Source organism: Natrix helvetica (assembly GCF_964273705.1).
Source record: "Natrix helvetica genome assembly, chromosome: 2".
Lineage (NCBI taxonomy): Eukaryota > Metazoa > Chordata > Lepidosauria > Squamata > Natricidae > Natrix > Natrix helvetica.
This window is the reverse complement of record NC_138552.1, coordinates 82,697,452-82,722,515: the sequence shown is the minus strand read 5'-3', so window position 1 is coordinate 82,722,515 and position 25,064 is coordinate 82,697,452. Positions and strand designations below refer to the sequence as shown.

Genomic DNA, 25,064 nt, shown 5'->3' with positions numbered 1-25,064 from the left:
TCTTGATTGGAATAGTTAATTCATTATGAATAATTTGGAATTCCTCCTCTTTGAATTCTCGTCATTTATGTGTGATAGTTTTAAAAATATAACAGCATTTAGGGGGATAAACAGCATTTAGAGGGTACAATAATATGATTTTTTGAAAAAGAGTCACTTGTGCAGATTAATTTTATTCTCTTTATTTAAAATGATGTGGAAAATTATCTGCGGCACACTGCTATGTTTGTAAATTTCAGCATGTTAATTCTCCTCTAAATTTATTTCAGTAAAATTTCTTTTTTCATGGAATGCAATCTAAATGAATGCAAGCCAGCATAATGCTGTTCACTTTCTTGATAGTGAGTTTCACCTTTAGCCTCTATGCTAGCTTGTATAAGTTCATGCTGAAACATTAATGAAAACCAATGCAACTTAAGTATGCATGCTGTTTTCCCATATGACATTGAAAAGAATATTTTTGCTGTTTCTGTCACAACTGAAAATGGTTCATCTTATATAAAACCTGAAGGGGAAAAAAATGAAAAAGAGGACAGCTTTTATTTTTTAAATATTTTAGCACCAGCAATTTATCAGGGATTTTCTTCAATAAATGAATTATAAACACTGAGACTTGTGGCCAAAAGCTGTTTTTTGAATAAAAATCAATTGCCTTCATGTTCCAATCACATCACATGAAACTCCTAGTTTAAGTCTGTGGAAAGCAGATAGAGAAAATTGTGTTCTCTGTAAAGAACAATATCAAATCTGCACGAAATCTATCCATTCCTTTAAATACATACATGGAAGTGTTTTTAAAGGATCAAACCTATTCTGTGGGTCTTCACTTTTGTCATATCAGTTTTCAATCTATTTGCAATTATACACTGAGAGCAGTTTTCACATTTTAAACAGGATAACGGGGGTTGCAGATCAGAAACTTGTCAAATTACAGAAGAAAACAGCTTCACGTATGCTTGATTATTCCATAAGGCCATGTGGATGTCATGGATTTCCTGGTTTTGTTTCAGTTTTTCCAATCAGATGTCAGGCTGAAAAAAACTGCTGAATTGTGGATAAAATGACACTCTGTAGGCAAACCACTGAAAATCTACCTGTGCCAGGCATTTTTCATACGGGCACCCTAGTTTAGCTATTGGCAGAAAGTCGATTTATTTTGCCTCTGTAAGGAGAGGCAAGATAAAAATGTAGAATTAGGTAACTTGGTTTCTCAGACTCTAATATTGGTAGATTGCTTGGTCCAATATTTATGGAATATTAGACAAAAGATAGTACAGTAGTCTGCACTTCAGTCCTTTTCAGAAGTGGCATTTTCTTCCTAATCTATCTGGCCAGTAAGAATTTTAGCCCAAACATTATTTCTGTGACACTAAAATACAACAAATACAATGACAAAAATAAGGAAAAAATTTATTATAAAAACTATTCTGCTATCCTTGTATAGAATTGTCATGTTTAGTAGGGTATTGCTGCAGATATGTGCAATTGAATTTGAATGCCTTAATATACAAAGTACAGTTGCTTGTGTAAATGAATAAATGGATACATTTGATTGGAAATTATTTCTACCAGAACTGGAAAAATAGATATGTATTCCATATTATCCTACAGAGATCAGAGAAGTGTAAGAGTATAATTTTATGCATATTTATTCCTAGCGAGTTTCGTTACGTTATCCTAGGAAGTGTTCTCAGGATTTGACTGTAGTACTTGGTAGAATTGTTGTTATTGTTGTTGCTTATATTTAGTAAAGCTTTAAAGTTTGTCAACTTTATTAATGTTGCACATCATAGCTCTTTGTTCCCAGGACAATTGAGCCAAGACTTACATTTGCCAAGATCATCTGAACTAGTTGTCTGCAGGGGGAAAAAAAAATCAGTAATGAAGAGTACACGTGGAAAAAAAGTAATTACTTCCAGCTGGCTGTATGCAACAGCAAAACTGATATTAAATTGAGATGCTTAATTAGTGTGGATTTAATTATTTTTGCATTGAAAGGGAATGGTGTAATTCTGTTTTTTTAAAAAAATATTGGTCCTAAGTTATTTCTAAATATAAAAAGATAGTTCATTTTTGGCATAATCAGAAACGGAGCACTGTAGTGAGATTTCTGCCCATCCATAATACCCTACACTGCTTGGCATTGTCAGCATTCCTGCTGCAGCTGGCAGCATTTGACTGTCATTTTATAAGTAGGATAGAGAGATTTTATTCAGTGGAGGAATTCAGGACAACGTTCTGCATTTGTGACTCCTGCAAAACCTGATTTTATTGACCTTGTTATGATTTACAGGTACGTTGCAAACATATTTTTATTTGAATATTTTAAAGATCAGCATTAAGAGTGAGGAAGAAGAGGAGATTAAAGTCCTTCCTCACTGGAGTTAGCATGTTATACCTAGATAATTGTTCGTTGTACTTTATGAGCACTTGTCTGAATTGAAACCATATTGAAAACATGAAAAGACTTAGGCATGGGGGGTAAAATCCTGAATCTGATGCAGGTATACAACAAAGGTATGTTTGTTCCTATATAATCCAGTTAGAACTCAAGGCTCCTTGCTGACTTTAGATGGGATCTATTGAGAATTAAAGTATTGACTTCTGTGGGAAAGAAAAAAAAATAAAAGTAAACTAAATAGGAAAAATGCCACGGAGAGGAGGATATTCTGCATTTCTTTAGATAAACATGACATGAAATCTGCTTTGCATTCCTCCACAACTCTATAGGTTTTATCTAGATGTTACAAGGGAAAAAATGAAAAGAAACAGCAGCTTAAAGTCTAGATAAACCCTTAAGTGCATACTTAAGTCAATCCCCCTGGGTATTTTTTTTTATTTAGATTTTCAGTTAGGCTTTAAGTCTGAAATTATTCACAGTTAATTATTAAAATTGGTATTGCTTATATACAATGCACTGGATTGCAATAATTTATTTTAAATGCTAATTGTTCACCTGTTGAGTGGATTAAAAATAGCATGCATTAGAAAAGATAAGTTGTATTCTAAATCATGGGTGAAATGGTTTTGATTGATCCACTTGACTGGATCCATAGCTGTTTTCAAACAGCCATAAACTCCCATGCTAAAAAAAACAACCATATAATAGTACTGATTTCTGGAAAAAATGTATATTGATTTAAGTTCTCCACTCTTCTATTCTGTCTTTATACTTTTTTATTTAAAAATGTTTAATATGCTTACATGTTACACCAATGGTGTCCAACCTTAGCAACTTTAAGACTTGTGAACTTTAACTTCCAGAATTCCCCAGCCAGTCATGCTGGCTGGGGAATTCTGGGAGTTGAAGTTCACAAGTCCTTAAAGTTGCCAAGGTTGGACATCCCTTCCCTAGAGAATGTATTGAGTAGGAAGCACTGAACCTCAACGTATTATGTTTTCTTTTGAGGTTTCGGTTAGAATTAGATTAAAATAGAGCCACACTAATAAACTATTAGTTGTCTGTTACACTTCTACAGTATGGGTGATTCACTCTTATCAACATTTTATCTATTGCATGAATGTTTAGACGCCTCCAGTCTAAAAAGTTGTTAAGGGCATGATTTTTTCCTGTGTGCATTGCCATTCTACACGGTCTCCAGCAACTAGCTATAGGGATGTTTAGTCACTCATTAGAGTTCTACTCAGCGTGGAAGTAATGTTGTCCTTCAATCTTTCTTAAGTCCTAGTAAACGAGATATTCAATCAGTAATGTGATTTTTATATATATTATATATAAATTATATATATATATAATTATATATATATATATATATATATATATATATATATATATATATATATATAATTATATATATATATATATATATATATATATATATATATATATATATAATTATATATATACTTCAGAATTATATATATAGATATATATTATACATATACATATGTATATGTATTTGTGTTAATAAATAAGGATAAAGCTGATAAGGAGGAGAGCCTGTGGCTTAGTGGCTAATACATCTGCCTAATATGTAATACAGCCCAGATTCGAATCCCAGTAAGGGTATGGCTAGCTGATGAGAGCTAAATAGCTTGAAATAGATCTATACTAGTCTCCTTTATTTATTTATCAGCACAAATACAACACAAATATATATATATTTGGGCATACCAGGGGTTGTAACACACACACACACACACACATACATATACATACACACACACACACACACACACACACACACACACATACAATTCTGCATATGAATGTGAAATATAATTGTTAAAATGTTAGAAGTTTACTTTGCAAACTATATGCCACCTTTCTGTGGGAAAAAAATAAACCACTTTCTTTCCAAATAAACATAAAGTCTCTTTCAAACCGAGGTGAACTTCTAGCCATATTGCAAACACTTCCACATAGTTTTCTTCGTAACAGCAAAAGGAGTGGTTTCCCATTGCCTTTAGGTTGTATTTTTTTAAATTTCCCATATAGCCTCAGCGCTTGGATTTTTTTTAGTGATCTCCCACTTAAGTACTGACCTGGTATGAACATGGTCAGAGTCTAATCATGCATCAGCCGGAATTGGTTAGATGCTACTACAAGGAATATAAAATATTACCCTAACACAATATAATGTTGAATTGGAAATACATCCCACTGTCCTCAGTGATGCTTATTCTCACATAAGTATGCATATTTAATTTGTGCAGTTATTCAGTACATAAACTGCCCAGAATCACTATTTGAGATGAAGAGGGAGGGGGGAGAGAGAGAGAGAGAGAGAGAGAATATAAATGGATGGATGAATAAATTGATGAATGAATTGATGAATGAATGAGTCTGACGAAGGGGACAGTAATATTGCCACTGTTTGGACATAGCTGTATTTCTTGTAAGAACATATTTTCAAATAAATTTTACCTTTTTGTTCCTTAGTAGAAATTCAAAATTAACTTCTTCATTACTTCAAGAAAATTATACTTACTTTAACATAGGTTAGACTTAATAGGAAAAACTAATAATTGTTTAGAAGATAGCAACACAGACAGCCAAATAAATTACTTTTTCATTACGTATATTTGAAATGTGGTATCTTTTGTAGCATAGCTTGTTTTAATACCAACCCAGCACCTCTTCTCATGCTAACATGTCTGTTTCTGCAAATCAGAGGTTACAATTAGAAGAGCAACATGACTTTCACTGCCTGGAAAAGTCATGAACTACAGATCTCATATAGTAAAAAAAAAGGTGCTATGAAGTATATTTGGAGCTGTCGTAATTTAAAGAATGAAGCAAATAAAATTATGTGACATTGAAGGATTTTGTGTGCACTTTGGCAGATGGTGTAATGCAAAACTGTCTTGGATTATTTTGCAAATACACTATTTTATGCATACATTTGAAAAAAATAGGTGGTATAAGTGGATGAACACACAATTTAATAGATAATTGCAAAATCCAATAAAATTACTTAGTCAATTTTAATCTATTTTCTTATTCTGTGAACTAAAATCAACTGGATTTTGATAAATAAAGATCATTTGCATACTATCTGTTCTTGGTATTATATTATCAGTAAATTATTGCAAAAAGTATGCAATTTAGTATTTCATTGTAGTGATTTTTTTTCCAACTTGCCAATGAATGTTTATTTCCATTTCCTATTTGTAAGAAAATAAAGCTAAGAATCTTTGGCTTCAAATATGAAATGAAAATTATCTTTTTCCATTTAAAAAGCTATTTATTTTTTTATATAATTTAATCAAGGATTTGATTACAGTAATAAAAACTAATTAAAAACTAAACTTAAAAAGTATGAAAAAGAAAAAATTGCAAGAAAAATAAAGATAAGAAAAAAAAAGAATAAGAAAAACAACTTCCAACCTTCATTACAATTTAGTAACTCTTCACTTTATAAGGTTACCTACAGATATCACTTCATCTCATAATCCCATCTCTTATATATAAGCAAATCCATAAAATATCAAATTTTTAATTGTGATGTCAGCAATAAATCCAAAAAGAATTGCAAGAATCTATTATCTTAAACTTGATCAAATAAACAAACTTTATATTGCTTCTTTTTACTTCTTATAGTCTTAATCTGTAGTTAGTTAAAATATTGTTGTAGGATTTAATTTTTCTTCAATTTCTAGCCTTCTTCATGGATTTAACAAATCTTTTTTATAGATTCAATAATAAAAACTTTTCCAGGTCATTCTCTTGGTTTGTCATATTTTTAAAACTTCAGTATCTTCTGTATATTCAATAATATACAATCTGTTTACCTCTCATTTTTAGTTTCACTTTTAATATTTTCTCTGCCTTGTAAAACAAATTTGCTCCACATGATATTCCTTCATTGACATGGATATAATCTATCCATAGAATCAGACATTACTGACAATGCTACTAATTTCTGGCTCCATTCTTCAAATATATCTTTAAAATTTTAAAATGTTATGGACCATTTTATAAATCCCAGTTAACTGACAGCAAAAGTTGTTTCTTAATTTTCCTTCTATTTATAATTCTTAGTCCCTACTAATATCCAATTTTTAAAATCACGAAGTTGTTTATCTGTGTTAACTAGATATACAAAATAATAGAAGCTATTTCTTTTTTATAGTTAATTGTAAAACCTTACAGCAAAAACCAATATTCTAAATTTAACTGGACCCTTAATCCATTTGTAAATTTCTTAGATTAAAATATTTATTTTTTTGCTGTTACTAATTAATTTTTCATTTGTTCAACATTGAAGCTAACTTTTTAGACTTGTTATTCCAAAGGTCTTTAATAGCTTTAAGACAGTTTAGAGTCTAGACTTTAGTCCAAACTTTAGACAATTTCCAAAAGTGTGGCTTGGGAATTTACTGTCCTTTAAAAGACCCTGTCATGGTTGTGAGCAAGATGGCTAATCCCTTCATCTGCTGATGGTCAAACCTGCAGAAGACTGCTATCCTGCAGTTTCCTTGTGAGTAGCAGCTGTCCAGAGCACATATGGGCAATCTTCTGTTCTATCAAATCCAGAGAAGTTGTAAAGAATTGGTCTATTCACCAGTCCTTTGGCATTTGCTGTGGCATTTGCTGTGGTCATCATCAATTCTTTTGCAGCGATGTCTTCAGTTTGCTATGTTTCTCCTGGAAGTTCAAAAGTAGTTCAATTTTTGTTCCAAGACAAGTTGGTAAAAGTCCTATGAATAATTAAGAAAACTTTATTTATCTGGAGAAATGAAAAAAATACATTGGGTGAATGAAAAGCAGCAAATGTCATAAAATGGGGTAAAACTCACTTAACAAATGTCTCAACAATAGAAATTTTGGGCTCAGTTGTGGGTGTAAGTCGAGAACTACCTGTAGAATTCTCAGGTCTACACACCACCAATTTTTTTAAGGAAATACGTTCAGTATAGCTCCATTAAGAGAGAGCCCTACATATTTGTTTGGCAATTTAAATTTCTCTGGGTCCTAATATAATATCTCAGTATTTTGTTATCGTCAGTCCATATTCCTGCAAATGAATAAATGTGCAGACATTTCTTCAGCTTCATTTCAAACAGTTCCTATTTTTTTCCAGCTGATCCTCCAATCCATTTGTCTACTGCAAACTGAAGTAATATTTAGATGTGGACATTTAATTACATTAAATACACGAAATGTATTAATTTCCAAACGGTATATATCAATATATCAAGTATTATATTACATTAGAGAACGATGAAAATGTGGCGTAGGCTGGTGCTAGTTGAAATCTGTTAATGTATGTCATTTCTTCTGTGGCACCATTTTATCAATAAAGCTGTGGCTATAGCTAAACAGAAGCTACGGCTTTTTTTGCTGAATTACAATCCATACAAACTCCAGCTGTGAACTTATGGATTCATGTGGCAGATAAAATTGTACTTAGACTTGTCAACAAGTTTTATTGACATATCTACTCACTTGCCAATGACACCAAGCAGGATGTATAGCCAATTTTTATTCCCCTTGTAATTGTGCTTGGGGGTGGGTGGGAACCACTTTTGATTTCAATGTAATTTGTTCTAATAAAGACCAGTTCAGGATTAGAAATCTTGTTTGTGTTTTCCCCCATGTATCCTTGTCTGGATTTGTAGACAATCACAAGGAATCCTGCAATTAGAGCAGTTAAGAAAAATTCAGGCACTGCTGCCAGCCTTTTTGTGCGCTGGAGAAAATAAGGAATGTATAGTACTGATATTCAGGTAGTCCTCGACTTACAACATTTCATTTAGTGACCATTCAAAGTTACAATCACACTGAAAAAATGGCCTTTTGACCGTTTTCACACTTATGACTGTTGCAGCATCCCCATAATCATGTGCTCAAAAGATTTTCATCTTCCTTCCTCTTATAACATTCTTAAAAGAATGGAAGTTTTGTGCATTACAGTATTCAACTTTGAATATCAGTTACAATTGTAATGATTTCCACAAAAACCTGCATGGAAGTCACATTGAGTAGACCTTTGTGACAGGAAGGAAAGTACCAGATATGAAATCTTTCATGCAAAAAATATTGTTTCGAGTGGATTGTCAGCATTTAGAACCACAATTAAGTCTGTACATTTTAAATTTCTGGTCACATTCAGAATAGACACAGACACATTAATTTTTAGTCAAACTAAGAATGTATGAATATCTAAGATTTATTTCTAGCACTGGACTATTGGGTCACTCCTATGCAACTTACTGCAACTAGAAATCTACACTGAGTAGCAGCTACTATGCTGGAGTCAGTTTTCAGTATCAGTCTAAGTTAGTGCAGAATTAAGTTGTTAATATTTATTGCATGTTATATTAAAAGAGCTTTATATAGAAAAGAACTGCTCATAACTGAATTCCCCAGACATATCAAATACTAATATTTCTCAGCCAAAGAAGTAATTAATTAGTTTGTGTTTCAAAGTGAAGTCTATTCTGTTATTGATTTTCTTTCTTTTATCATTTTCTTCCAGAAAGCAGGCCCTTTATTAAAATGGTATGTGCACGGTATGTAATGGGTGGGACAAAGTATTTGCTATTGTTAAGTAAGGCAGAGTGGAGCTAATTGGATAGTGTCCAGTTCTCATTGAGATGCAGTTGATAGCTTAATATGGTTTGTTTCCAAACTCTTGGGAGAAGCTAAACTCTAGCAGGAACCAGAGATTAATAAAACCCATTTTGCTGCCCTATCAAGTATTTCACATCAAGCGACTAGTGCCTCTTGTAACGAGGCATCTACGAAGTGTGTCAGAATGATGATGCTTGGTATGTCCTTCCCGTCCCCCACCCTTCAGTAAAATGTCAACACAGCTGCAGTTCACCACTTTTTGAAATCTTTCACCTGGGAGTTAGATAAAATATTCTGAATTTAGGCTTGGGATGGGAGGAAGCAGTGGGGAAGGACTGTTTGAAATGCTATTAATTTCTGAAAAATTGCATTCATATTCTGCCTAACTAGATAAACCTACCCCATATGTGTGTGTTTCTGCCCCTTATTTCATGTGCCAGGCAGATCCCGTCCCCCCTTCATTATTATTGCCTTGCCTGCTGTGTTTATCTTCTCTGAAAAGACTGAAATGTAAGCTGTTGAAGCTCGGGGTGGGTGGCATAAATGTTCACAAGACTTTCCAAAGAAAAATAGAATAAGGATTTCACTTAGACTCTAAAAACGGCTACGATAATTTAATGTGCTGCTGGATAAAAATAATAAAAACAACAACAACAGCACAGAAATATCTTGCTTTGCACTGTAAACAGGCTTTAGGGCTTTTGAGTTGGAAACTTCCAAAGTGACACATTTTACATAGACCGAACATCAGTGGTACTCAGCTCATCCTTAATGGACCACAGAACCCTCTTAACTTTTTTATGAACTCCTAAAGCGTGCTCCTTCTTAACAAAATGTCAGGTTAAAACATGTCACTTTGCCGTTACTTGCTTGCCTTTAATCCAAAGACTCGCCTTAATGGTCTGTTTTACTGTAGGCAGTTGTAAAGGCAGTAGTGCTTCTCTCCCGTTATTGCTGTCATCCCAAGTTCCCACCCCCAAGTTAGCTCTTGCACTGAAGGAAAACTACAAGAGATTTTGTTCTAGCAGCAGGTGCAACACTGAACAACTTCTCAGAGATGATTATTGGCATACAAGTGTAAACCCAGATTTTATCTTCTATCAGTAACACTTCAGTACGGATGTTTTTCTCTGCTACTTTTTCCAGATTCTCCACTATGATGATGAAAATTCTTAGAATCAGAATTTGTACCATATTTTATTTTAGCACTCAAACACCAATCCTGGTCTTTAGACTAATTATTTATACTATTATCAGGAACAATTTATGCAGGACTGCATTTATAGTGATTAAGAGATCACCGTGGAGCTAAAAATGACCCTTTTGTGTTTCTTACCAAATTCTGTGTCACGTAACACCATATTTTAACAGTGCCATAAAAACTGTGATTGAAGGTTGGCATCGGGTGTCACCCTAAAGCTGTTAGTACATAGCATCAACTCTTCTTCCCAAGTGATGTGATAAGACTTGTTGCATAAGCAAGACCATGCAAATTACTTTCGTAATTACTTTCATAATATATAGTTTGACTTTGTCAGCAATTTCCAGGCTTGTTCTGTCTGGTTGTATTTGGTTCTAACACAGTGGTCATACCAGCTGGAATTTCTAGGAATTGCACAGAGGTGGAGTGTTTGGGTTGAGGAAGGATATTTAAAAGAATATGCAATTACCATGTCCAAGGTGCCGTGTGCTGAATTTGTTCTTATGGTGAAGAAATATTCAGTTTAGTTATCTTCTACTATGGAGATGATCAAGAACAGGAGTGCCTGTTGATTTAAAGGTTTCAATGACTTGCATTTTTATGGTCTCTTTTTTCCCCCCACTTTTTTAAAAACTGTTGGCAAACACAAGATACCTTGTTAAGAAGCACTTCACAAATAGAATGTAGGCATCTCTGTTGCTGCTGGGTTAAAAAAACAACCCACTCCTTTGCTGTTAGAAGGATATCTTTAAAATTAAATGGAGTATTCTAAAACATAGCTGTGAATTATGTGAATAACTCATCTGTTTTCCTTCGGTTAATTTTTCCATACATTCTAGATTTTTGGCCATGTAACTTTTTAATGTAACATTTAATGAAACTATACAAGGTCAGCCTTAGATCTGTAGGAATGAATGACTGAGATCCAACTGTTCTGTGGTATTTTAGATACAGGCAACATTTCCAAAGCATCTTTTATGGTGGGATCATATTCTTAGAAATCTTATTGAAAAAATTGTATATTTAAAAAATATTCCCTGTGTTTCCCTGAAAATAAGACAGGGCCTTATTTTCTTTCGACCTCCAAAATAAGCACTTGGCCTTATTTTGGGGGAGGTATTATTATTTTTGAGGTGCAGGAGGTGGCGAGCTTGGTCACCTCACAGCTGCTGTTGTGTTGCAATATTTTCAGGGAAGGCTTATTTTCAGGGGAGGGCGCATGCACTCAAAAGCCTACTTGGGCTTATTATCTGGGGAGGTCTTATTTTCAGGGAAACAGGGTATTCAAACCTAGGTCAAAAGTGACATAAATCTTACAGGGCTTAACATTATCCTAATGAAATATGACAAATTTGTTGTCTCCAATATTTGTGGAAAACATTTAATTTCCTCCTTTCAAGCAGTCAAGAAAAACAGTAAGGTAATCTTTTAAAGTAAGGAGAGTCCCTACGGGGAGAGGGGGTGGTCTATAAATTTAATAAACCTAAACCTAAACCTAAAGGTTATATATATTATTGACCTTTGTTTTTTTTAAATTTTTATAGTATTTAATTATTTTACGCAAATGCACGAAAACTGTTAGACATACTTTATTTGGGTTCAAGTGCTGAAGCCAAAACCAAAATCTTGACAAATTAGGAATTCACTAATCATTAAAGTAAGGAGAGTGACTTGTATAAAGTAAGCTTATTAGATAATGTTAGTAGGTAGGTGTATGTTTATGGATAATTTTTGCACACACAGATATTTCACCTGTCAATATCCCACACTTCAGCTTATTTTGAAGGAATTCATGTATAAATATTTTTAATAACCAGAAACTGACAATATTCCGGGGGCTTTTGGCTATGTAGTGTATGCATTGACTGAAACATTATTATTAGTGGAAAAAGGTGAAGCTGCTCCAGATTAGTGATATATTGTAAATCTACCTACAATAAATCTGTACACCTATGCCTTATTCTCTCTGGCTATAATATCTCTCTGAGTTTCAGTTGCATGTTTTATTTCAGAATGTGTAGAATTAGTACATTTTACCATTTTAAACCATTAAATAATTGTTAAGGATTATTAAATATTTGCCAGATCTACAGACAACCAAGAGACATTGCTCTTTAATTAGGATTATGTGCAATGTAATACACGAACAAGGGAAAGGACTGAAAGTTAATGTGGCTTCCCAGCAGCTAACGTAAGTGAATTAAATTGATCCTTAAGGTACCCCCATCCACCACTCAGAAATACCATAATAAGCACCTATTACAAGAAAGGACTCTTTAAGATAAAGCAAAACCATTTAAGCTATATTTATGTTCAACAAACCGTCTCCACGTGGCTGTTTGCAAGTAGGATTTTTTTTTTAGCCTTTCCTCTGCTTCTGCTGCACAGCGGTCACTTGTGCAGCAAAATAGCAGTGAGGGGAGAGGGAGGGGGAAAGCGCCCTGCTAAAATCGTGTCACGTAACACTAATTCATCTGCTCTCATTAGAGTGAGCGAGGGACAGCAGTGATGGCCAAGAGCTGCACTCCACACATGACACACGAACAGTTTGGGGAATAGAAAATTGCTTTCTCAGGAAGCCCAGCCAATTAAGGACTTGACCATATTGAATGTCAAGTGTTAATTTAGGTTTTTCTTCATTTTCCCAGTAGTAATACGGGTCCTGTGATGAGCAAATACATGTCAAGTAAAAGTTGATTGCATGAAAGACCCAGGTATTATATGTCACTGACAAGTCACAAATGCACTGTAGTCTTTTAACCCCTTAGGTGAGTCAGGCCGTGGGTGAAGGGGAGAGAAATAGGAATTAACTGTACTATAATGATAAGAATAGATCGCTTATATTAGGGGAATCTCTAGGAAATTAGACATAAATCATGATTTATGTCTAATGTAAGAGGGACCAGACTGGTGGTTTGGGTCAGATTTAAAAACAAACAATTCAATATCCCAAGTACATTACACACATCTATGAAGTACAGTATATTATTTGGTGTTGCAGGAATCTAAAACAAATCAAATCTATTGTTTATCTTATTCCCCCATTCCATAAAAGTTGAAACATATTTTTAGGTGGTTACTTAATTTTGCTCTGATTTTGCATATGTGCACCAAGAATCTTCTTTCTCCCCATTCCCTTCCTTCGCCAAGAATCTGTTTCAATTCTCCTTGAATCTCACTTTTGTTCACAGGATATTGGTCCCAGGAGGCCGGCCATTGCCCTCCCCCCATCCCAAGCCCTTTCTGTAGTACCAGGCTGCCTTGATACCCGTTCCCCTCTCTTTCCTGAACCAGTTGCTGGTTCTCTTCTTTTTAGTAGATGGAAAGATGTCTACTTTAGAACTCATCTGTAGCATCTAATTTCCATTCATCAGCATATTATTTACATATGAATGTTGTGAAAATAAGAGAGTGTCTGTTTCTGTTTTGAGTGCATAATTGATGTGCACACAATAATATGTCCACAATGACCTAGGCGTTTATTGTAAAGCTACCCCCTCTCCATAAACATAGTCAAGTGGAGCTAACAATCTGAAATCATTGAGGAAGCTGTTTTTCATTTCCAAACCACAGTACCTGAGGTCTGTCTTTTGCAATAAAACACCATCAACAATTTCTCTTAATTTTGCTTTGAAATATATAGATATTTTTTTTAAAAAAAGAATATACTCAATTTTATAAATCTATTCTGTACTAGAATCAAGACTTCAGAATTGATTTTTCTCATTTGGAAGGATTTAAAATGTAATCCTTACCTTTTATATTTTTTCCAATATTTTTTTTTGTTATCTAATATATTGACATTTAGTCAACAATGATTTGATTTTATACATATCAAGGTGTAACAACAGAATGAACCAGAAACAGGGTATGAGAGTGTAACCTCTAAGCATTAAGCAGTTGAGCTTAAGGAATGCAAATTAGATATGAAATTAGGCAAGATTTTTTTCCCCTTAACATGTTTATTTTCTTTTGTAAAACAAGAAAAAAAGAATCAAGTTGCATGAAGAATAAACAGCTAGACTATATCGTTGTCTATGTAAGACTAATATCCAATTGCAAAGGTGACACTTTTGAAATCATGTTAAGGACTAAAGGCAGTGAGGCTACATAGAATCTTATCCTACTAGGCAGATCTAGGCATCCTTTAGAATGCGTGAAATAATTTTTCTGTATCCGAGCATCAAAATGTTGTAATTCTTTCAACACCCGATAGCTTTCTCTATTCTGTGCTGTGTTTCTGATGTTCCATTACTGTCCACAAGAAGGACAACAACGTTTATTCACTAGCAGTGATTTTCATTGCGGTCCACTATTTAATAATGGCCTTAACCTATATGACGTTCCTGGAGTTTTCTTCAAGCGAATATTGGTGATGGCATCTTTGGTTGCTGATTCAAGATTCTCTTCTCTACAGGATGCCACTTTTGACTGATGGTGCTCAGGGCAATCAGCCACTGATAGGGAACAGGCCTTCCTTTGGCTGCTCCTTCCTTTTGAATCCTCTCACTCCCCTCCCCCTCAAGAGGGTCGTCCCCTCCCCATTTGAGCTCCGTTTCCCAGTGCTTAAGCAGAAGATGTCTCCCTTTGCACGTGTTTTTGATAAATTTAAGAAGTCAAACAGCTGACACAGATGGATAATCCAAGTGTATAGGGTGAAGAGTTATAAATTAACACATTATTCCCTCTTAATGTGAAATACTTGAGAATGCATTTTCTGAGTCCCCTGACATCCACCCTGTGAGGGTTCGTATTGTACTTTTCAAGTGGCATTGATTTGTTAAAGCGCTGAATTAGCATCTTAGGCCAGCTGCCTATTCTACTGTTATACTGGGCTCATTCTCTCTCTTTCTCTCTCCCTCTCCCTCCATTGCTTCCTGCTGCCTTGGCCACACACAGGGCTGCAGCCTGCTTACCCCAGCTTTCACCCCCTCCCCGTTCCCCCCCTCTTTTGTCACTGAAGCTAAATGCAAATGTAGGAAAAGGGGTATCGTTCCTGTAGCATGAATCATCTCCGTACATTAACCAAAGGAGATGCCTTAGTAAAATGTGTTTGGTTAAATACAGAAAAATGAGGGAGTTACAGGATATCTATGCAATTATGTACTGAGTTCATATTTTCTCCCTTCTCTCCTCTCCTTTCCTCTTCTCTCCCTCTCCCTCTCTTTCTCCTCTCCTTCTCCTCTCCTCTGAGATTTTTTTCTATGTTGGGGCTGTATCTCACCATGAGATGATGGTGACATCTGAAAGCTTTATTTCGATGCAGCATAGCTAGCTCTTATGTGGAGCTAATCACATATAGAAAGACCAGCAATGTTTTGCACTTGTGCACTTTGAAATGCACATTGTTATTTAGTCATTTGGACATTGCAGGAACCCAACTTTAATTTTGTTTTGGCATGTTTTCTTTTTAAAAAAAAATAAAAACAACTATAAATGTCCTCTTTTTATTATTTCTGCTTCATTTCTGTTTCTACATATTGCAACGCTATGGCATTTCATGGATCATGAAATGCTGTGAGGTATTATGTAAACTACTTTAGTAATATAATTATTCCAGTAAAAAAGGTTATGCTCATAAAATTAGCAGGAGATTTCATTTCATTTACAATTGATAATACAATGATGGTATTCTGATTTATGTATTCTTAGAATGCTAACTTGCAGCGTTTTTGGACTCCTACAAGAGAGGTTTTATAATAGAAATATATTGTGGTTGTATCTTTTTTCTTTCTTCAAACGATATTCCTCTTATTATTTGTTTTGGTTGATGGTTCTTTTATTTTTTTTATATTGATTGGTTGGACAAAGGATGCTATTGATTAGCAATGCACATTGTATATTTTGGAATACACCAACAAAAGGACACATGAAATCACCTCCGCTATCCAAATATGATTCATGTGGGTGTTTCTGTTGGTAGATTTAGGCTCTGAACCCGAAATTCAGGGTAAGTTCCTAACTCAGAGGTAACATGATATATATAAAACCATAGATTTTAAAATCTCTCTTTGGGAGATGTACTCTATCACCCAACCATTGCCATCTGAACTACAAGAATCATCTGTATTGTACTCTATGTTGCATTTCAGCTGAAGGCAGCAGACGGCCAACCTTACAGTATGTAGGCTATGAAGCAAAGCAAAGTTAGGCTGGGTTTGTATTTGGATGAGAAACTCTAGGGAACTTAGAAGTCTAACCTGAACTGAGAAGAAAAGAAGCCCAGAATAAGAGATTATTTCTGTGTTGCTGGCAGGAAAGTTGTATACATGTCAAGATAAATGCAATTTACCAATACATTAGTCTTTTTTGTTATACTTGTATATAAATCATGTCTTTACTTATAGCTAAGTTGTTATAATATGGTGGCTTGTGGAAGCTGGCACAGAATCTGAATTAATTACTGGCAGCAAACCAGAACAGAAAGTATAATTTTCCTGCTTCATTCAAAAATGATTTGCTAGATGCGTAATTCCTTCCTTGTCTCTTCTGTTTCATTACGGTACTAGGCTATTTCCCACACTGTGTTCTGGTATTATGGTGTCCATGGCAAACCGAGAAAGATGTAGGGAGATAAAATGCCCCCATTTTTCTTATAATGAAGTGGTATCCCTTACATTCTTCACTCAGATCTTGGCTTTCATGCATCTTTTCTGAACTCTGTTCTAAAGACACCTTTTCATCTTCTACAATTGTTAGGGATATTCACAGGTAGAAGTTACTTTACGCAGACAGCTGACTGCTTTATTACTTCTTCCTCTTGTCTTTTGTTTTTCCATAATAGCCTCTTGGTTATTGTAACCATGCCATCCCCTACATTTGAAACCCTTGTAGTGGAATCGAGAAAAAGTTACAAGAAACTCAGATATAAGAAGACACTCTTTCCAAATGACACCAAGTTCAGACTTCTGAGAAATGATTTCCTACTTGAAAAATAAGATCTCTGTACATGCACTGCTTTGCATCATTTATTTTAGAAGAAAATTCTTATCTTTCTCTGTCTCTCTCTCTGTCTCTGTTTCTCTCTCTCTTTTGCAAATAAAGAGCATTGTAAGTCCTATAGGGACGCGGTGTCTCGGTGGCTAAGAAGCTGATCTTGTTGATCAGAAAGTCAGCAGTTCAAATCCCTAGCACCACATAACAGAGTGAGCTCCCGTTACTTGTCTCAGCTTCTGCCAACCTAGCAGTTCGAAAGCATGCAAAAATGCAAGTAGAAAAATAAGGACCATTTTGGTGGGAAGGTAATAGCGCTCTGTGTGCCTTTGGCGCTTAGTCTTGCCAGCCACATGACCACAGAGATGTCTTCGGACAGCGCTGGCTCTTCGGCTTTGAAATGGAGATGAGCACCACCCCCTAGAGTCGGGAATGACTAGCACCTACTGTATGTGTAAGGGGAACTTTTTCCTTACTTTTAAGTCCTATATACTATGCAATAGTTTTAGAACCTTGGTCTGAGGTACATTCAACCAGAGATACTCACTGAACAATTAAGATTTGCATGCTAAAGCTCATAGGAAGGAACTTAGTAGGAATTCACAAGGGAAGCTTTGGTAAATAATTGCTGATAGGAGAATGAGTTAAATTAGTGTGGTCTGGCTGAGGTGAAGGGATTAAACAATTTTCTATCTCCAAGGTGTTTAATGAGCTAATTAAACTGGTGCTGAAATAAAAAAAATTAAAACATGGGAAAACAAACTTATGGTTTTATGCTAACAAATTATTTTGTGTCAAGGACAATGAGTGTGTCGTACCATGTAAGACAAACCAGATCCATGAGATGCCATATATGCATTTGTAATTTTATTTATTGTTTATTTAAATTGGGCTAGTACAAGTGTATCTCATCTTTTTCAAGCTTATTTAATAGTAGACGCTTGCCTTAGAGGGCCATCTGAATGACTGTGAAGATAAATCTTTGACGTTGTATAGGAAAGGAGCAGAAATTATGGTTACCGTGTAATATATAAAAAGTCATTATTGCACAAAATCCTCTTGAATCCTCAGAGGGAGGAAAAGATAGAGTTTATCCTTCTAAGACTAAATTTCTCTCATTTTTTTAATATCAGTATCATCAGCAATTCCATGGGGAAACTCCGTAGGAAGTCTGAAAAACAACAATTTCAAACATGTGCTCACAATGTGATGATATTTATTAGGTGAAACAACTAATCTAGAATACAATGAAGGAAGAGCCATGAATCTAAGGAAGAGCAGTGAAGGGATGGGCTGAGAAGGCTTTAAGGTATGAAACACTTATTCTCTAAGAATATTAGGGTATTTCTTCTGAGATGTTAAGTTCTCCTGAGTTTCAAGACATTTCCTCATTGTTAAGTGCATTAAAAGTTGAAGTTATAATCTATGCACTTATTCTTGGCAGTAAGTCCTATTAAACATATCTATTCCTTAGGGATGTAGCGTTTGCACTGGAGGTCCCTAAAATAGTTCAGGCAAGTGTCTATACTGCTAGCTGAGCAGGCCAATGCATTTTGCTTACCTTGGTAATGAAAAATAATAGAATAAATCCACTTTCTCCTGTTCCCAAAATTGGTTGTGAAAGTGGAAGGACCTTCTGGCACATCTAGAAACATGGGTAGTACTAAATAACATGTGACCACTTGGGATCCTCATTTTAGAGATATTTCCTAATCTAAGCAGAGAAACAAAATAACTACAGCTTCCTTCCCTCCCTTCTTCTCTCCCTCCCTGTCTCTTCTCCCTTCCTCTCTCTCTTCCTTCGCCCTCCTTTCCTATCCTTTCCCTTCCCTCTCCTCCTGCTCCTCTTCATTTTCAGAAGATGGGTAAATGACTTTTTCCCTCCCTCCCTCCCTCCCTGCGTGAAAATGACTGCTACCAGATAAGAGACAGATTTAGGGAGTGCAAGAATGGCCAGCTCAGTGCAAGTGAAGCCGAAATTATGGTGATGGTGAAAAGTCATTACTTGGGGTACACCATTTCTCCATTGGCTTTCTCTCTTCAAGCTTCCCAAAAGCAAAATCTATGCTAATGAGAAGATGGCAAGGAGCTTTGGCAATTGTATCAGCTCTTAGATTCCACCGAATATGAAGATCATATAATCACAGTCAACCATGGCAATGTGGCAGGCAGTGCTGAAGCAAAAAAAACAACAACCCCAAAAACCCTGCCCCCATCAAATTTCATTCCCCTGGAAGTAATTGGTCTTAGAATTCTGTAGGCTTTACCCTATGATGATACATTTTGCCCAATTGAAGGTTACAAAGTATCAAACAGAAATGAGAGTTTTATTAGCATATTGACAGGTAAGGAATTGGCGATTTCTTCATGAGCTGTAATACTTGCAGAGTATTGCAGAGTATTATTTTGTCGAAGCATGTGCCTTTACACAGGTAGTCCTTGACTTACAACAGTTCATTTAGTGACCATTCAAAGTTACAACGGCACTGAAAAATGTGACTTACAGCCGTTTTTCAAAGTTATGACCTGTGCAGCAAATCCCCATGATCATGTCATCAAAATTGCAGATGCTTGGCAACTGGTTCATATTTATGACCGTGGCTGCGTCCCAAGGTCATGCAACTCTCTTTTGTGACCTTCTGACAAGCAAAGTCAATGGGAAAACTAGATTCACTTAACAACCGGCTTACTAACGTATCAAGTGTAGTGATTCGCTTAACAACTGTGGCAAGAAAGTTCGTAAAAGGGGGCAAAACACATTTAACAAACTTCTCACTTAACAACAGACATTTTGGGCTCTATTGTGGTCTTAAGTGGAGGACTCCCTGTAGCAGTGGTGGGATCCTCCCAATTTAACAACTGATTTGGTGATCGCCCAATTTGCTGTGCGCACGTGCCTAGTTTGAAGAATCTTCACTTCTGGGTTTCTTTGGAGTAGTAATACAGTTGATTTGTGTGGCAATCTGCTCTGTTGCACGAATCAGCTGAGAAGATAAAGGTAGGAAAATAGCGCGGGCAGGCCCCATCTGATCGTCGGGGCGAACCAGTTCTCTCCTAGCTGATCGTTGGAGCTACCAGTTTGCCGAACTGATCTGAAGTGGTAGAATCCCACCCCTGACCTCTAGATTCCTGAAGCCTCTGTGGGACTATTTTGATTTTGGCTACATATTTGGGTGACGGTGATCAGAGGTGGCTGCCTGTCTTTCTCCGGTTAGGAGTACCTAAAGAGAAAACCTAACCGAGAGACATGGATTCCCTCACATCTCTCTTTTCAAGGCTCTGCAGCTGTCTCTTCTGGCTCCTAGCCCTGAACTGGGTCCAAGTTCTGAATAAGAAGGAATCCATATTGCTTTTGTTGAGGGGACAGAATAGTCCCCAGATATGAATCAAATCGCTAGTTCCACATGGACTTCTGCTAAAAATAATTGCAGTTAATTTTGACATGTGTTGAAGAATGCAGCTACGTTTGTTATTCCAAGATGTTTATGTAGAAACCTTTGTGTGTATGTATTTGAATATATGACAATTAGCAAATTATTTTGTTACAGAAATTCAGGGGTCATGAATATGCTACGTCAGATTCCAGCTCCTTGTTGAGGAGAGTGGAGAACCCTGGAGAAGGAAACCATTTTTCAATATTGGTCATAGATTTTTCCTCTTCCCCAGGAAGAGCTACTTTTTTAATCTATTGAAGCTGGACTAGTTTTTTGTTTTGGCCAATAAGGTTTCCACATCATAATAGCTTGCCCTAGTCTAGCCAAAGTTATTAACACACTGCAATAAAATATGTGTCTCTCAGAAGTAAACTCCACCGAGTCTCAGGCAGAAGACTTCAGCCTTATGCTACTGAAATATGCATGACTTGTCCAATTAATTTTAGTATGAATGAATGGCTAATGTGTTGAAATTAGTTTCATTTTTTCTTATATGGAGCATAAAGGTAAAGGTAAAGGTTTCCTTTGCACATATGTGCTAGTCGTTCCCGAATCTAGGGGGCAGTGCTCATCTCCATTTCAAAGCCGAAGAGCCAGCGCTGTCCGAAGACGTCTCCATGGTCATGTGGCCGGCCTGATTAAATGCCAAAGGCGCACGGAACGCTGTTACCTTCCCACCAAAGGTGGTCCCTATTTTTCTACTTGCATTCTTATGTGCTTTCAAACTGCTAGGTTGGCAGAGGCTGGGACAAGTAACAAGAGCACACTCCATTACGCAGCACTAGGGATTCGAACCACTGATCTGCCGACCTTTCTGATCGACAAGCTCAGCATCTTAGCCACTGAGCTACCGTGTCCCTATATGGAGCATAAGGGATAATAACATTACTTAAATATCTTCATACCTCAATAGTAAAAAAAACCTAGGAAAATGGATTGTAGGATTTATTTTAAAAGCTTAATTTCTAGTAAATTATTATAGACCTTTTCTGAGCAGTTGTGAAAATTTATTAGCTATCAGCAGGGTTTGTGATGACCAAAATGGACTTAATAAGGTGAATTTAAAAAGTAATTTTAGAGATAATCATAGCATAGGATAGACTTCTTTCCAATGACTGGCTAAATTCTGGAAGTATAGCAGAATTAAGGCTAACACTAATAGCAACGCTATATGGACAAGATCTATATACCATATTTTTTGGAGTATAAGATGCACCTTTTTCCTCCAAAAAAGAGGGTGAAAATCTGTGAGCGTCTTATACACTGAATACAGCATTTTTTGCCTCCTGAAACCCTGCCCACTTCACAAAAATGGATGTGCAGAGGGTTTGGGAGGCCTGCAAAGTGCTCCTGGGGCTGGGGAGGGCAAAAACGAGGGGGAAACGAGCCATTTTTTGCTCGTTTCCCCCTTCCCAACCCCTAGAGCACTCTACAGGCCTCCTAAAGCCTCTGCATTCCCCCTCTTTTTTTGGCAAAAAACAGGCCCGTTTTTGTGAATAGCAGGTCATTTTTTGCTTGTTTTTGCCCCTTCAGCCCCCAGGAGCACTTTGCAGGCCTCTCAAACTCTCTGCATGCCCTGTTTTTCACAAAAAAATGAGGCATGCACAGGGTTTGGGAGGTCTGCAGAGTGCAAAAACATTTTTAAAAAATTTACCTCTTCAAAATATTTGTGCGTCTTACACTCCAAAAAATACGGTAGATACGTACAGATAGAGTTATAAATAATGTAGATTACTCAGTTGTAGCTAGATTTAGATTTGGATTAGATATTACCAAGCACCAAATTATCATCATTATGAGTCATATTTCTGGGGAGCATCCCATAATTGACATCATATCAATGAGAAGACTATAACCTGAGGATATCTGAAGAAGTCTCCAAAAGTGCAGAAGAGGTACTCCACTCATGTCTGAGGGAGTAAAAATGATGTCATATTTCATGCGGTTTTATCTATAGTTTTTGTATTCTTGTTCAAATGAATGAGCTGCATGATTTGCATATAGCAGAGATATATGCAATACCAAAAGAGTTATGACAGCTTCACACATTGTGCCCTCTGATTTATGCACTCCCATGTTTGTATCACATCTCCATATGATATGATACAAATCACATGGTCATTCCATATTTGCTGTAAAACAAACGAGGAATATTTGAAGTAATGGTTTCTGGAATTGGGTATGTCAGGCTTAATGAAAAGAAGGACTGGGATGGCACAATAGCAGTGTTCCAATATCTAAGGGGCTTCCTTGAAGAAGAAGGGGTTAATCTATTCTCCAAAGCACCTGAGGGAAGGACCAGAAGCAACGGATGGAAATTAATCAAGGAAAGAAGCAACCTAGAATTAAGGAGAAGTTTCCTGACAGTTAAACCATTAACCAATGAAACAACTTGCCTCCAGAAGTTTCGAATTCTCTAACACTGGGAGTTTTAAAGAAGAGATTGGACACCCATTTGTCTGAAATGATATATGGGTTGGTTTCCTGCCTGAGTAGCATGTTCAACTAGAAGACCTCCAAAGTCTCTTCCAACTCTGTTATCCTGTCAAATCAAATCTATATTTCGGACAAAGACCCGCATAAAGAGAGAGGGGTACATTTAAAAAGCATTAAAATACACAAAAGGCGAAACAAATAATAAAAGGTAAAACAAATGTGAAAAACAAGAGTCTAAAGGGAATCTAAAAAGGGCGGTGGGAGCATTAGATGGGGAGCCTAAAGTTTTGTATATGGCAGAATAAAAGTATCACAATATAGAAGAGCATTCTAGAATGAGGAACTAGATGATCATTAAGACTAGTTTATGGCACGGGTCATCATCTGACGGATTTTAAGCACTGTTATGCAGAATCTAGCAGCATTACGTATTATGTGGTAGGATTAGTATTTGAGAGCAGGAGAGACATGTTGAATTGTCTTGTTCATCCTGCCTATTTATGCAATAATAGTAAGATGAATGTCTTTATGGTACAAATGTATCTGTCATACAGGCACTGGAGAAGCACACACTCTATTGTCTATGGAGATTCTCAGTTGCTCAGGTCATGGGTGTCCCAAAGATGCATTTTTTTCAAGAGGCAACTGGACTTCCTTGTTTTTCTTTGAAGACATTTTGCTTCTCATCCAAGAAGCTTCTTTAGCTCTGACTAGATGGTGGGGAATGGAAGGATTTATATTCCTTGCACATAGCTGGTCATTTGCATTCTTTTAGTCATTGAGGACACTTGGGGGGGGGTTGCCCTGAGGGGGGGGTTTGTCCTAACCCTGCAGTTACAGACAAACTTCCAAGTGGCGTCAATGACTGTTTAATGGTTGCTTTGGCCTGATCACATCCCATGATGAATGAGAGACCTGAAGAAAAGTCCATGTGGACTGAAACTCATCCATAGTTAATGGGCCATGCCAAGTGGAAGATATGGTAGTCTGAGCCACTAGGTGTTAAAGATGCATTTGGGACTTGAAGGCCCTAGAAATGTGGGTGTCAGGCCTGTAGTTATGTTCTTTTTAGGATCTTTGGCCTGCCACACTTTCTTATAATTTTCTATGCTGTTTCATTAGTGTAGTAGTTGGGAGGGGGGAATAGAAAGGAGTAGGATTGTGGAATGTATGTTGTCATTCTTTTATAGAAGCTCAAGGTCATCTTTTGTCTCCGCACCTCGACACCTGACCGGAAGCAGAGGGGTGTAGATGCCAGCGTGGAAGATGATGATTGGAACATGTGATGGATTTGTGGGTGTGGGGATAGATCATGAACTTTCAACTGGGTGGAATTCCAGGATGCAAATCAGAGTTGGAATTCCATAGAGGTGCTAACTTGTCTGTAGAATAAATTGGACCTTTAAAGATGTTTTTGCCTTGGACAATGATTTAATTCTGCATGGTATTTAGAACCCTAACAGTGGGTTAAACAAGTTGTAAAGGTGAAAAATTGAAGAAAGGGCTCAGCTGGGCATCATAAAGAAGTTGTGATACTGTCTTGTCTTTACATAATTTTAGGGCTGCAAGAATACAGTGCCCACCTCTCATCCTGAGGAATTTAAGGATGGTAGATGAACTATTCTCAGTTATTTGAAACATAAGTCCTGCTCAGTCTTGTGGCCATCTCTGTTCTAGGAGTGGCTCTTGGAACACCCGTAGGGTAATAAAAGTGTAATTAAAATATAATAAAAGCATTTTGGGTCAGTCCAAAAGCTCATCTATTCAAGCATTCTGTGTCATGTAAAAGACCAGATGTATCTTGAAATCTCATAAATAGGTCATCCGCACCTCAGAGATTAATCTGTGAATTGGAATATAGCTATCCATTTAATTTCACCAGTCTTCAAACATTGCAGCATGGCCTTTTTCTGAATATACAAATATCTCAAAGATATGTTAAGATGCATTTTCATACATCTTAAATTGCATATTAATATAGAAAGAGATAGTATGTACTTATGGATGAATACATACCTAT

At 36.2% G+C, this 25,064-nt stretch overlaps 1 protein-coding gene across 2 annotated transcripts in view; it reads left to right on the top strand.

Moving 5' to 3' along the window:
- Positions 1–25,064, top strand: part of BNC2 (basonuclin zinc finger protein 2) — a 444,437-nt gene that overhangs the window by 145,650 nt on the left and 273,723 nt on the right. The gene's annotated exons all lie outside the window — the stretch shown is intronic.